A 15,804-nucleotide genomic window follows, 5' to 3' on the forward strand; every position below is an offset into this window, starting at 1 on the left:
GGCGCAAGAGTAAGACGCGGAGATCACCTTCCTCCCCACAGATACATCAGAAATACACCTACACGTGGAACAACTCCTACAGAACACCTACTCAACGCTGGCAGAAGACCTCAGACCTCCCAAAAGGCAAGAAACCCCCATGTACCTGGGTAGGGCAAAAGAAAAATGAATAAACTGAGACAAAAGAACAGGGACGGGACCTGCATCAGTGGGAGGGAGCCGTGAAGGAGGAAAGGTTCCCACACACTAGGAAGCCCCTTCGCGGGCGGAGACTGCGGGTGGCGGAGGGGGGAAGCTTCGAGGCCGCGGAGGAGAGCGCAGCCACAGGGGTGCGGGGGGCAAAGCGGAGAGATTCCCGCACAGAGGATCGTGCCGACCGGCACTCACCAGCCTGAGAGGCTTGTCTGCTCACCCGCCGGGGCCGGCGGGGCTGCGAGCGGAGGCTCAGCTTCGGTCGGAGCGCAGGGAGAGGACTGGGGTTGGCGGCGTGAACACAGCCTGAAGGGGGCTAGTGCGCCACGGCTAGCCGGGAGGGAGTCCGGGGGAAAGTCTGGACCTGCCGAAGACGCAAGAGACGTTTTCTTACCTCTTTGTTTCCTGGTGCGCGAGGAGAGGGGATTCAGAGCGCTGCTTAAAGGAGCTCCAAAGACGGGCGCAAGCCGCGGCTAAAAGCGCGGAACCCAGAGACGGGCGGGAGACGCTAAGGCTGCTGCTGCTGCCGCCGCCAAGAAACCTGTGTGCGAGCACAGGTCACTATCCACACCCCTCTTCCGGGGAGCCTGTGCAGCCCGCCACTGCCAGGGTCCCGGGATCCCGGGACAACTTCCCCGGAAGGACGCACGGCGCTCCTCAGGCTGGTGCAACGTCACGCCAGCGCAACGTCACGCTGGCCTCTGCCGCCGCAGGCTCGCCCCGCCCTCCATGCCCCTCCCTCCCTGCCGCCTGAGTGAGCCAGAGACCCTGAATCAGCTGCTCCTTTAACCCCATCCTGTCTGAGCGAAGAACAGACGCCCTCCAGCGACCTACGTGCAGAGGCGGGGCCAAATCCAAAGCTGAGAGCCTGGGAGCTGTGAGAACAAAGAAGAGAAAGGGAACTGTCTCCCTGCAGCCTCAGGAGCAGCGGATTAAAGCTCCACAATCAACTTGATGTACCTGCACCTGTGGAATACCTGAATAGACAACGAATCATCCCAAATTGACGAGGTGGACTTCGAGAGCAAGATTTATGATTTTTTCCCCTTTTCCTCTTTTTGTGAGTGTGTATGTGTATGCTTCTATGTGATATTTTGTCTGTATAGCTTTGCTTCCACCATTTGTCCTACGGCTCTATCCGTCCTTTTTTTTGTTTTGTTTTGTTTTTTCTCTTAATAATTTTTTTTATTTTAATAACTTTATTATATTTTACCTTACTTTATTTTATTTTACTTTATCTTCTTTCTTTTTTTCCTTCCTTCCCTCCTTCCTTCCTTCCTCCCTCCCTCCCTTCTTTCTTCCTTCCTTTCTTTCTTTCTTTCTTTCTTTCTTTCTTTCTTTCTTTCTTTCTTTCTTCTCCTAATTCTTTCTTTCTACTTTTTCTCCCTTTTATTCTGAGCCATGTGGATGAAAGGCTCTTGGTGCTGCAGCCAGGAGTCACTGCTGTGCCTCTGAGGTGGGAGAGCCAACTTCAGGACACTAGTCCACAAAAGACCTCCCAGCTCCATATAATATCAAATGGCGAAAATCTCCCAGAGATCTCCATCTCAACACCAGCACCCACCTTCACTCAACGACCAGCAAGCTACAGTGCTGGACATCCTATTCCAAACAACTAGCAAGACAGGAACACAACCCCACCCATTAGCAGAGAGGCTGCCCAAAATCATAAGTCCACAGACACCCCAAAACACACCACCAGACGTGGACCTGCCCACCAGAAAGACAAGATCCAGCCTCATCCACCAGAACACAGGCACTAGTCCCCTCCACCAGGAAGCCTACACAACCCACTGAACTAAACTGAGCTACTGGGGACAGACACCAAAAACAACGGGAACTACGAACCTGCATCCTGCAAAAAGGAGACCCCAAACACAGTAAGATAAGCAAAATGAGAAGACAGAAAAACACACAGCAGATGAAGGAGCAAGGTAAAAACCCACCAGACCTAACAAATGAAGAGGAAATAGGCAATCTACCTGAAAAAGTACTCAGAATAATGATAATAAACATGATCCAAAATCTTGGAAACAGAATAGACAAAATGCAAGAAACATTTAACAAGGACCTAGAAGAACTAAAGATGAAACAAACAACGATGAACACCACAACAAATGAAATGAAAAATACTCTAGATGGGATCAATAGAATAACTGAGGCAGAAGAACGGATAAGTGACCTGGAAGATAAAATAGTGGAAATAACTACTGCAGGGCAGAAAAAAGAAAAAAGAATGAAAAGAACTGAGGACAGTCTCAGAGACCTCTGGGACAACATTAAATGCACCAACATTCGAATTATAGGGGTTCCCGAAGACGAAGAGAAAAAGAAAGGGACTGAGAAAATATCTGAAGAGATTATAGTTGAAAACTTCCCTAATATGGGAAAGGAAATAGTTAATCAAGTCCAGGAAGCACACAGAGTCCCATACAGGATAAATCCAAGGAGAAATATGCCAAGACACATATTAATCAAACTGTCAAAAATTAAATACAAAGAAAACATATTAAAAGCAGCAAGGGAAAAACAACAAATAACACACAAGAGAATCCCCATAAGGTTAACAGCTGATCTTTCAGCAGAAACTCTGCAAGTCAGAAGGGACTGGCAGGACATACTGAAAGTGATGAAGGAGAAAAACCTGCAACCAAGATTACTCTACCCAGGAAGGATCTCATTCAGATTTGATGGAGAAATTAAAACCTTTACAGACAAGCAAAAGCTGAAAGTTCAGCACCACCAAACCAGCTCTACAACAACTGCTAAAGGAACTTCTCTAGGCAAGAAACACAAGAGAAGGAAAAGACCTACAATAACGAACTCAAAACAATTAAGAAAATGGGAATAGGAACATACATATCGATAATTACCTTAAATGTAAATGGACTAAATGCTCCCACCAAAAGACACAGACTGGCGGAATGGATACAAAAACAAGACCCACATATTTGCTGTCTACAAGAGACCCACTTCAGACCTAGAGACACATACAGACTGAAAGTAAGGGGATGGAAAAAGATATTTCATGCAAATGGAAACCAAAAGAAAGCTGGAGTAGTAATTCTCATATCAGACAAAATAGACTTTAAAATAAAGACTATTACAAGAGACAAAGAAGGACACTACATAATGATCAAGGGATCAATCCAAGATGCAGATATAACAACTGTAAATATTTATGCACCCAACAGAGGAGCACCTCAATACATAAGGCAAATACTAACAGCCATAAAAGGGGAAATCAACCGTAAAACATTCATAGTAGGGGACTTTAACACCCCACTTTCACCAATGGACAGATCATCCAAAATGAAAATAAATAAGGAAACACAAGCTTTAAATGACATATTAAACAAGATGGACTTAATTGATATTTATAGGACATTCCATCCAAAAACAACAGAATACATATTTTTCTCAACTGCTCATGGAACATTCTCCAGGATAGATCATATCTTGGGTCACAAATCAAGCCTTGGTAAATTTAAGAAAATTGAAATTGTATCAAGTATATTTTATGACCACAACGCTATGAGACTAGATATCAATTACAGGAAAAGATCCATAAAAAACACAAACACATGGAGGCTAAACAATACACTACTTAATAACGAAATGATCACTGAAGAAATCAAAGAGGAAATTAAAAAATACCTAGAAACAAATGACAATAGAGACACAATGACCCAAAATCTATGGGATGCAGCAAAAGCAGTTCTAAGAGGGAAGTTTATAGCAATACAATCCTACCTTAAGAAACAGGAAACATCTCGAATAAACAACCTAACCTTGCACCTAAAGCAATTCGAGAAAGAAGAACAAAAAAACCCCAAAGTTAGCAGAAGGAAAGAAATCATAAAACTCAGATCAGAAATAAATGAAAAAGAAATGAAGGAAAGGATAGCAAAGATCAATAAAACTAAAAGCTGGTTCTTTGAGAAGATAAACAAAATTGATAAACCATTAGCCAGACTCATCAAGGAAAAAGGGAGGAGACTCAAATCAATAGAATTAGAAATGAAAAAGGAGAAGTAACAAGTGACACTGCAGAAATACAAAAGATCATGAGAGATTACTAAAAGCAACTCTATGCCAATAAAATGGACAACCTGGAAGAAATGGACAAATTCTTAGAAATGCACAACCTGCCAAGACTGAATCAGGAAGAAATAGAAAATATGAACAGACCAATCACAAGCACTGAAATTGAAACTGTGATTAAAAATCTTCCAACAAAAAAAAGCCCAGGACCAGATGGCTTCACAGGCGAATTCCATCAAACATTTACAGAAGAGCTAACACCTATCCTTCTCAAACTCTTCCAAAATATAGCAGAGGGAGGAACACTCCCAAACTCATTCTACGAGGCCACCATCACCCTGATACCAAAACCAGACAAATATGTCACAAAGAGAGAAAACTAAAGGCCAATATCACTGATGAACATAGATGCAAAAATCCTCAACAAAATACTACCAAACAGAATCCAACAGCACATTAAACGGATCATACACCATGATCAAGTGGGGTTTATTCCAGGATTGCAAGGATTCTTCGATATATGCAAATCAATCAACGTGATACACCATATTAACAAATTGAAGGAGAAAAACCATATGATCATCTCAATAGATGCAGAGAAAGCTTTCGACAAAATTCAACACCCATTTATCATAAAAACTCTCCAGAAAGTAAGCATAGAGGGAACTTTCCTCAACATATTAAGGCCATATATGACAAACCCACAGCCAACATCGTCCTCAATGGTGAAAAAGTGAAAGCATTTCCACTAAGATCAGGAACAAGACAAGGTTGCCCACTCTCACCACTCTTACTCAACATAGTTATGGAAGTTTTAGCCACAGCAATCAGAGAAGAAAAGGAAATAAAAGGAATCCAAACTGGAAAAGAAGAAGTAAAAGCTGTCACTGTTTGCAGATGACATGATACTATACATAGAGAATCCTAAAGATGCTACCAGAAAACTACTAGAGCTAATCCATGAATTTGGTAAAGTAGCAGGATACAAAATTAATGCACAGAAATCTCTGGCATTCCTATACACTAATGATGAAAAATCCGAAAGTGAAATCAAGAAAACACTCCCATTTACGATTGCAACAAAAAGAATAAAATATCTAGGAATAAACCTACCTAAGGAGACAAAAGACCTGTATGCAGAAAATTATAAGACACTGATGAAAGAAATTAAAGATGATACAAATAGATGGAGAGATATACCATGTTCTTGGATTGGAAGAATCAACACTGTGAAAATGACTATACTACCCAAAGCAATCTACAGATTCAATGCAATCCCTATCAAATTACCAGTGGCATTTTTCACAGAACTAGAACAAAAAATTTCACAATTTGTATGGAAACACAAAAGACCCCGAATAGCCAAAGCAATCTTGAGAACGAAAAATGGATCTAGAGGAATCAGGCTCCCTGACTTCAGACTATGCTACAAAGCTACAGTAATCAAGACAGTATGGTACTGGCACAAAAACAGAAAGATAGATCAATAGAACAGGATAGAAAGCCCAGAGATAAACCCACGCACATATGGTCACCTTATCTTTGATAAAGGAGGCAGGAATGTACAGTGGAGAAAGGACAGCCTCTTTAATAAATGGTGCTGGGAAAACTGGACAGGTACATGTAAAAGTATGAGATGAGATCACTCCCTAACACCATACACAAAAATAAGCTCAAAATGGATTAAAGACCTAAATGTAAGACCAGAAACTATCAAACTCTTAGAGGAAAACATAGGGAGAACACTCTATTACATAAATTACAGCAAGATCCTTTTTGACCCACCTCCTAGAGAAATGGAAATAAAAACAAAAATAAACAAATGGGACCTAATGAAACTTAAAAGCTTTTGCACAGCAAAGGAAACCATAAACAAGACCAAAAGACAATGCTCAGAATGGGAGAAAATATTTGCAAATGAAGCAACTGACAAAGGATTAATCTCCAAAATTTATAAGCAGCTCATGCAGCTTAATAACAAAAAAACAAACAACCCAATCCAAAAATGGGCAGAAGACCTAAATAGACATTTCTCCAAAGAAGATATACAGACTGCCAACAAACACATGAAAGAATGCTCAACATCACTAATGATTAGAGAAATGCAAATCAAAACTACAATTAGATATCATCTCACAGCAGTCAGAATGGCCATCATCAAAAAATCTAGAAACAATAAATGCCGGAGAGGGTGTGGAGTAAAGGGAACACTCTTGCACTGTTGGTGGGAATGTAAATTGATACAGCCACTGTGGAGAACAGTATCGAGGTTCCTTAAAAAACTAAAAATAGAATTACCATATGACCCAGCAATCCCACTACTGGGCATATACCCTGAGAAAACCATAATTCAAAAAGAGTCATGTACCAAAATGTTCATTGCAGCTCTATTTACAATAGCCCAGAGATGGAAACAACCCAAGTGTCCATCATCGGATGAATGGATAAAGAAGATGTGGCACATATATACAATGGAATATTACTCAGCCATAAAAAGAAACGAAATTGAGCTATTCGTAATGAGGTGGTTGGCCCTAGAGTCTGTCATACAGAATGAAGTTAAGTCAGAAAGAGAGAGACAAATACCGTATGCTAACACATATATATGGAATTTAAGAGAAAAAAAATGTCATGAAGAACCTAGGGGTAAGACAGGAAAAAAGACACAGACCTACTAAAGAATGGACTTGAGGATATGCGGAGGGGGAAAGGGTAAGCTGTGACAAAGCGAGAGAGAGGCATGGACATATATACACTACCAAATGTAAGGTAGATAGCTAGTGGTAAACAGCCGCATAGCACAGGGAGATCAGCTCGGTGCTTTGTGATCACCTGGAGGGGTGGGATAGGGAGGGTGGGAGGGAGGGAGACGCAAGAGGGAAGAGATATGGGAACATATGTATATATATAACTGATTCACTTTGTTGTAAAGCAGAAACTAACACACCATTGTAAAGCATTTATACTCCAATAAAGATGTTAAAAAAAAAAAAACCACAATGAGCTATCACCTCACAAAAAATAAATAAATAAATAAATGTTTAAAAATAAAATAAAATGGATATCCAACATGGACCTACTTATAGCACAGGGAACAATTCTGCTCAATACTTTGTAACAACCTAAATGGGAAAAGAATTTGAAAAACAATAGATACATGTATATGTATAACTGAATCACTTTGCTGTACACCTGAAACTAACACAACATTGTTAATCAACTCTACTCCCATATAAAATAAAAAGTTAAAATTTAAAAATAAATAAATAATTAATTAATTAAAAAAATAAAAACAGCCAGAATTATATGATTTAGAAAACATAACATTTTAAAGGGCCAACTAAGGTCTCTGTTTTAACTCAATCACTTGCTAGTCTGTCTAGTTGTTGAATAAACATTTGTCTAGGGGGTTGAATGACATTGCTCATGTGTAGAATACCACAGAAGTGTGTCAGTAAACCCCTGAAGTTCATTCCGTGATATGTAAGGGTACTGTTTAATTTACTGAGATTCTACTCTTTGCTATGAAACATTCTAGGAACTTGGGATACATTCAGGACCAAATAGACAAAAGTCTCTGCCTCTAAGAAAGTTACATTCTAGAACAGGCAGCCACACAATAACAGAATACATCAACTGTATAATCATATGGTACGGGTACTGTTTGAATAGTGTCCTCCCAAAATGTATGTCCACCAGGATCCTGGGAAGATGACCTTATTTGGGTCGTGGCAGATGTAATCCAGTTAAGCTGAGGTCACACTGGATTCGTGTGGGCGCTGAATCCAGTATCAGCGGTGTCCTAAGAAGAAGAGGGAATCTGTACACAGAGAGACACACAGAGGAAAGACGGCCACATGGAGACAGAGGCGGAGATTGGAGGTATACTGCCAGAGCCTGAGAATCCAAGGATTTCTGGCAAAAGCACCGGATGCTAGAAGAGTAGGGAAGTCAAGGAAGGATTCTTCCCAAGAGCCTGCAGAGTGCGCACGGCCCTGCTGACACCTTGATTTTGGACTTCCAGTCGCCAAAACTGTGAGAGAGTAGATTTCTGTTGTTCAGTTTGTGGGACCTTGTTACAGCAGTCCTAGGAAACTAACGCAGGAGGTTAAGAGGCGGTTAAGTGTCTTGGAAAGTACTCGGGTAAGGGATTGGGCATGCTAAATGGGGGGAGGGTTTTCACCGTTAAATAGGAGATTCAATGTAGGCTTCACTGGGAAGGTGAGAGTAGAGTGAAGATTTGGAGTTGGGAGAACTGGTGATGTGGATCCTGGGTGAGGAGCCCTCCAGGCAGAAGTGGGAGTGAGCCTGGCAGACCCGAGGAAGAGCAAGGAGGCTCGTGTGGCTGGAACCAGTGAGGGTGGGGAGAGTCCAAGAAGTTTATGGAGTGGACCGGGGACACGGGACCATCACAGTAGATCGGCTGACTGCGTCTCGCGGTGGGTACTCCTACAGTTTTGAGCAGAGGATTGACATCATCTAATCTGGTTCTAAAAGGATCACTGCAGAAGCTCCGGTGACTTTAGGGATAGGTCTACTGGAGAAACCCATTCAGAGACAATGGAGGCTTGGAGCACAGAGGCAGTGATCTAAATGGAAAGATGTAGTTTAATCCTGAACGTACTTCAAAGGTAGAGTCACCAGGATTTGCCGACAGACTACATGTTGGCGTGTGAGAGAAACAGGAGCCAGAGACAACCTCAGATGTCAGGGGTTTTGGCCTGAGCAGCTGGAAGAACGAAAATGCAACAGCTGAGAGGGGGAAGCTGTGGGTGCAGAAGGCTCTGTTGTGGTGGGGGTGGGGGGCAGTGCTGGAAGTCAGAGGCTTGGTTTGCCCCCTGCTAAATTTTAAGATGCCTGGTAGATATCCAAGTGGAGATGTCAGGCGTGCGGCTGGGCGTATGAATCCACAGTTCAAGAGAAAGGAGTGGGCTGGAGTATAAACTGAGCCATAGGCACATAAATGGAATTTAAAACCATAAACCAGGTGAGATCACCAAGAGCACGCAGGCATTGAAGAGGCCCAGCCACTGATCCCAGGCCACGTCTCTCTAAGGAACCAGGAAGCCACATGCAGAAAGTTGTCAAGGAGGACTTCATCCAGCAGGACAAATGAGGCTGCTGGGTTAAGAGAGGTGGGGACAGGGAAGGAGTCTGCAGTTAACACTGTGTGTTCAGTACCTTTGGATAAAATGCGTAGGTGAAACCTTAATGAAAACGGGTTTGAAAGAGAATGGGAGAACCGGGTACGATGAGTACCAATAACCCTTTCATAGCGTTTTGCTGAAAAGAGGAGCAAATTATTAATTTTATTTTGCAACGATATACATATTCCAATTGGTCAAGTTCTTCAGTGATGTATTAGTAATTAATCTATTTCTTATAAATACCAAACTATAATATATATACTACAATGTTATACACAAATAATAATACATGTTATGTAATTATGTAAATGTAAGTCAGAAAGAGAAAAACAAATATTGTATATTAACACATACATGTGGAATCTAGAAAGATGGTACAGATGAACCTATTTGTAGGGCAGGAATAGAAGGCAGATGCAGAGAATGGACGTGTGGACATGGGGCGGGGAGGGGAGGGTGGGATGAATTGGGAGATAAGGTTTGACGTAAATACGCTACCATGTGTGAAATAGCTAGTGGGAACCTGCTGTATAGCACTGTGGTACACAGCACAGGGAGGTCAGCTCGGTGCTCTGTGATGGCCTAGGTGGGTGGGATGGGGGGCGGTGAGGGAGGTCCAAGACGGAGGCAATGTGTATATGTGTACGGCTGATACACTTTGCTGTGTGGCAGAAACTAACACAACATTGTAAAGCAATTATACTCCGATAAAAAAAAAAAGACAAAATTACTCAGTTGAAAAAAAAATTATATAATGTTTTCAATCAAACTTTTTATTTTGAGATCATTATAGGCTCACATGCACTCATAAGAAATAACACAGAGAGATCCTGCATACCCTACACCCAGTTTCCCCCAAGAATAATGTCTTGGGAAACTCTAATACAATATAACAACCAGGATACGGACACTGAGACAATCTTGTTCAGATTTCCCTAGTTTTACCTATATTCATTCGTGTGTGTGTGTGTGTGTGTGTGTGTGTGTGTGTGTGAGACCACAGCATCCCTCGTGTTGGCCTCTCATAACCACACCCATCTTCCTCCCACCTCCTCATCTTCCAGCCACAACCCCTTGGACTGTTTACAAATCTGTTCTCCATTTCTATAATTTTGTCTTCTCAAGAAGGTTATACAAATGGAATCATACAATATGTAGCCTTTTGGGATTGGCTCTTCTCACTCAGCAACACCTCGGAAGATTCACAGGTTGATATGTATTGTGTGTATCAATAATGTGTTCCTTTCAGCTGCTGTGTAGTATTCCACAGTATGGACAGACCAAAGTTATTTCATTGTTTACTGAAGGACTTGCAGGTTGTTTCCAGTTTGTGGCTATTACACAGAAAGCTGCCATGAACGTTCATGTACAGTTTTTTTGTGCGAACATAAAACTTCATTGCTGTGGGATAAATGCCCAGGAGTACAACTGCTGGGTTGTATGGTAACCGAATGGCTAGTTGTACATGAAATTACCAAACTGTTTTCCAGAGTGGCTGTACCATTTTATCTTCCCTCCAGCAAGGTATGAGTTGCCTAGTTTTTCCTGCATTCATCAGTGACCGCACTGTTGTTTTAACTTGCATGTTACCTACTTTTTCCTTGATGGACCATGCTTTTGATGTCTAATCTAAAAATTCTTTGCTAAGTCCTAGGTCTTAAAGATTTGTTCCTATTTTTTTCCTAAAAGTTTTATAGTTTTAGGTTTTACATTTAAGTTTGGAGTATGTATGTGTGTACCCATACATGCTCCTTAGGTATATACACACTATTAAAATAAATCCAAAACTTACTATAAAACTACTCACTAATTTTTGCTATATGTCCGTCCAGTCTTGTTTTTGTGTAAAAAAGTTTACATGTATAGATGTGTATTTTAAAGTTTACACACACACATATATAACACATGTATATATAAACTTTTAAAACACAAAATTAGGATTGTATCACCTGAACTTTTCAGTAACAATCACGAACCTTCTTCACGGTAATGCTCTGTAACATCATTTTTAAAGCTATGCAGTATTCCATCACACAATGTTTTTTTTTTTTTTTGAATTTTTGAATTGTATTTTATTTATTTTTTATACAGCAGGTTCTTATTAGTTATCAGTTTTATACCCATCACTGTATACATGTCAATCCCAATCTCCCAAGTCATCCCACCCCAACGCCCACCCCCCACCACCACTTTCCCCCCTTGGTGTCCATATGTTTGTTCTCTACGTGTGTGTCTCAACTTCTGCCCTGCAAACTGCTTCATCTGTACCATTTTTCTAGATTCCACATATATGCATTAATATACGATATTTGTTTTTCTCTTTCTGACTTACTTCACTCTGTATGACAGTCTCTAGATCCATCCACACCTCTACAAATGACCCAATTTCATTTCTTTTTATGGCTGAGTAATATTCCATTGTATATATGTACCACATCTTCTTTATCCACTCGTCTGTCGATGGGCATTTAGGTGGCTTCCATGACCTGGCTATCGTAAATAATGCTGCAATGAACATTGGGGTGCATGTGTCTTTTGAATTATGGTTTTCTCTGGGTATATGCCCAGTAGTGGGATTGCTGGGTCGTATGGTAGTTCTATTTTTAGTTTTTTAAGGAACCTCCATCCTGTTCTCCACAGTGGCTGTATCAATTTACATTCCCACCAACAGGGTAAGAGGGTCCCCTTTTCTCCACACCCTCTCCAGCATGTGTTGTTTGTAGATTTTCTGATGATGCCCATTCTAACTGGTGTGAGGTGATACCTCATTGTAGTTTTGATTTGCATTTCTCTAATAATTAGTGATGTTGAGCAGCTTTTCATGTGCCTCTTGGCCACCTGTATGTCTTCTTTGGAGAAATGTCTATTTAGGTTTCTGCCCATTTTTGGATTGGGTTGTTTGTTTTTTTTAATATTGAGCCGCATGAGCTGCTTGTAAATTTTGGAGAGTAATCCTTTGTCAGTTGCTTCATTTGCAAATATTTTCTTCCATTCTGAGGGCTGTCTTTTCGTCTTGTTTATGTTTTCCTTTGCTGTGCAAAAGCTTTTAAGTTTCGTTAAGTCCCATTTGTTTATTTTTGTTTTTATTTCCATTACTCTAGAAGGTGGGTCAATAAAGATCTTGCTGTTTGACATAAGTCAAACAGTGTTCTTCCTATGTTTTCCTCTAACACTTTTATAGTGTCCAGTCTTACATTTAGGTCTTTAATCCATTTGGAGTTTATTTTTGTGTATGGTGCTAGGGAGTGCTCTAATTTGATTCTTTTACATGTAGCTGTCCAGCTTTCCCAGCACCACTTACTGAAGAGACTGTCTTTTCTCCATTGTATATCCTTGCCTCCTTTGTCACAGATTAGTTGACCATAGGTGTGTGGGCTTATGTCTGGGCTTTCTATCCTGTTCCATTGATCTATATTTCTGCTTTTGTACCAGTACCATATTGTCTTGATTACTGTAGCTTTGTAGAGTAGTCTGAAGTCAGGGAGCCTGATTCCTCCAGCTCTGTTTTCTTCCCTCAAGACTGTTTTGGCTATTCGGGGTCTTTGGTGTCTCCATACAAATTTTAATATTTTTTGTTCTAGTTCTGTAAAAAATGCCACTGGTAATTTGATAGGGATTGCATTGAATCTGTAGATTGCTTTGGGTAGTAGAGTCATTTTCACAATGTTGATTCTTCCAATCCAAGAACATGGTATATCTCTCCATCTGTTTGTATCATCTTTAACTTCTTTCATCAGTGTCTTATAGTTTTCTGAGTACAGGTCTTTTACCTCCTTAGGTAGGTTTATTCCTAGGTATTTTATTCTTTTAGTTGCAGTGGTGAATGGGATTGTTTCCTTAATTTCTCTTTTTGATCTTTCACGTTGAGTGTATAGGAATGCAAGAGATTTCTGTGCATTAATTTTGTTTAATACATCTCGTATCATCGGTCATTTTGGTTATTTGCAAACTGCTGCTCTATCAAATGGAGCTTTCCACATTATCTGGGGTCTGCTGGTTCCTCTTGTGTCCTCTGGCTAGTGTGTCTCCTCTGGAGGTGGCAGCATGGAGGATGGGGCGGATGCACTGAAGAACAGACCTGGACCCATCGTTCCTTCTCATTACTGCCACCCTCGGACAGTAAGTTTCCTGAGCGTCTTGAAATTTAAAGAATTCAAAAATCGTCTGGTAAAGACCCAGGGCAAAACATGAGGAAGTTTGGGGGTGAGGACGCCAGGGCAGATTTGGGAGCCAGCCAGCTGGAATGACTTATTTTTCTCTTTGCCCTGTGTCATCCTTTCTCGAGAGGTGGGCACAGTGTGTGTGTGAACCGGTGGGCAGACAGAGGTAGAAGACGCAGAAGCTCCCCTCATTTCTTTGAGACTCCCTGAGTGTGACAGAAGCCAAAGAGGTATTTTTTCTTCTGTGGTTTCCTTGCTTGACAAAAAACAGCTCTCCTGAACTGCTACAGACTTTTCTTTCCTGACCTAGTTGCCTCTGTGGTTCTGATGCTGCCAGGGTATGGAAAGACAGCAGTGATTTCAAGCTTCCCAGACCGACCTAGGCTCAGCCCTGGCTCTGCCATTTCCTGCTTTCTAACTGGCAAAAAGGAAGTAATAACTTACCTTGTGGAATCATCCTGAGGATTAAATAAGAAAATACGTGAAAAGCACCAGTGCCTGGTGTTTGGTAGGTCCTCTAGAATTGGTAACCTTTTGATCCATTTGTAGGTGGTCCCTCCCGGGGATCAGTGTCCCGCTTCCCGGGAGCAGAGACATGTGAGGGAGTGAAGGGTTTCGCTTGTGCCTGGGTGCTGGCATGTGCTGTCCTCAGCAAGGCAGAGAGGTTAGAATCCACCATGCGGAGGCACTCACGCCATGACTAAGAGTTCAGTTTCTAAAAGCCAGAGACACTTAACCTGGCTTTTCATGTTTCCTTGGAACTTCTTTCTCTGTTTTTATCTTGTCTCTTAGACCCTTTAACAAACTTTCTGAATTAATGGTGATGGACCTATGTCCAACACTGATCTTTCCTACCTCATTTGAAGAGCAAACCTAGGTGTGAAGATTCACCCTGGGGGTCCGTCGGAAATGCAGATTTCTGCCTCTAACTCTGGTGATTTTGACTAGCGGCCACACACAGTATTTCATGTATTTCTCCTGATCTAGGAAAGTCAGTCCCTCCAGGACTGAAAGAGATGTCTGAAGCCTACAGCACTCATGGCTAGGAGAGACAGTGCAGCTGGGGCTTCCATCAGCCTCAGAACCCAAGGTCGTGGGCACTTGCTATTTTTTCATGGTAGGTATTTAGTTTGGTTACCATAGTTCAATATCGAAACCAAAATATTATCATTTTCTAAATCAAATAAAACCCCAATATTTATTTGTGGACCCATTTTTCACTTCAAGATACTATTAAAATTAAAAAGGGAAAAACACCAAGTATGAGTGAGTATGTGGAGAAACTGGAACTTCTTTTTTTTTTTTTGGCCACACCGTGCAGCGTATGGGATCTTAGTTCCCCGACCAGGGATCGAACCCGGGTCCCCTGCATTAGAAGACTGGAGTCCTAACCACTGGACCGCCAGGGAAGTTCTGACACTGGAACTCTTATACACTGATGAAGGGAGGATGCAAATTGTTAGAACAAGGTATCTGAGGGTATTTTGCTCTAATTTAGTAAGGGTGGAGATACGGAGGTGTGTGTGTGACCGAACAATTCCACCTCCTGAGCTAGAGAGACATTCACACGCGTGCACCAGGACACGTGTGCAGGCACGCTCAGGACAATATGGGCTATCGTAGCTCTGCACTAGGAATAAGCCCAAACGCCCAAGAGCAGTGGGACAGAGCACACACAGTGGAGTTCAAGGCGGAGTTCCACTGCAGTCATGAAAACGAGTGATGCAGGGCTATGCGTGTGAACGTGAGTCAATCTCACGGACGATGGGTAAGTCACAGAATGCAGAGCATTTTGATATCATTACCTAGTATTTAAAGACACAGTACTTGATGTTCCTCACAGGCACACGTTATCTCAGGGATGAAAGTCTTAGGAGTGTATTTGTCAGTATCAGACTCCAGGGTGCCTCGGTGGGGAGGGGAGAGCGGTGTGGATTGGGACTGATTTATTTCTTTCAAAAGCTATCTGAAATTTGGCAAAACTTCAGATTTTCTCATTCTGCGTGCCGAGTAGATGGAGGTTTGTTTTTGTTCTTCTATAGTTTTCTAGGTTCACAGAACTTCAGAATAAATTTTAGAAGATATCAGTACAGATGTTCTGCATCAACTAAATAATAATCCTTCTCATTCCAAACTTGGGAGTTTATGAGACTCTCTGCTTGTGTCATCAGAGTAACCCCAAAGCAGGCAGGGGAAGTGCTGCGTCCATTTGAAGAGAGGGAAGCTCAGAGCGGCTAGTGACCGGCTCAACGTCACACAGC

At 41.7% G+C, this 15,804-nt stretch overlaps 1 protein-coding gene across 1 annotated transcript in view; it reads right to left on the reverse strand.

Annotated features, from left to right (window-relative positions):
* MTUS2 (microtubule associated scaffold protein 2) overlaps positions 1–15,804 on the reverse strand; it is a 507,586-nt gene that overhangs the window by 238,166 nt on the left and 253,616 nt on the right. The gene's annotated exons all lie outside the window — the stretch shown is intronic.

The sequence above is a fragment of the Monodon monoceros genome, unplaced genomic scaffold (genome assembly GCF_005190385.1).
Source record: "Monodon monoceros isolate NGI ecotype Baffin Bay Population unplaced genomic scaffold, NGI_Narwhal_1 Super_Scaffold_8, whole genome shotgun sequence".
Lineage (NCBI taxonomy): Eukaryota > Metazoa > Chordata > Mammalia > Artiodactyla > Monodontidae > Monodon > Monodon monoceros.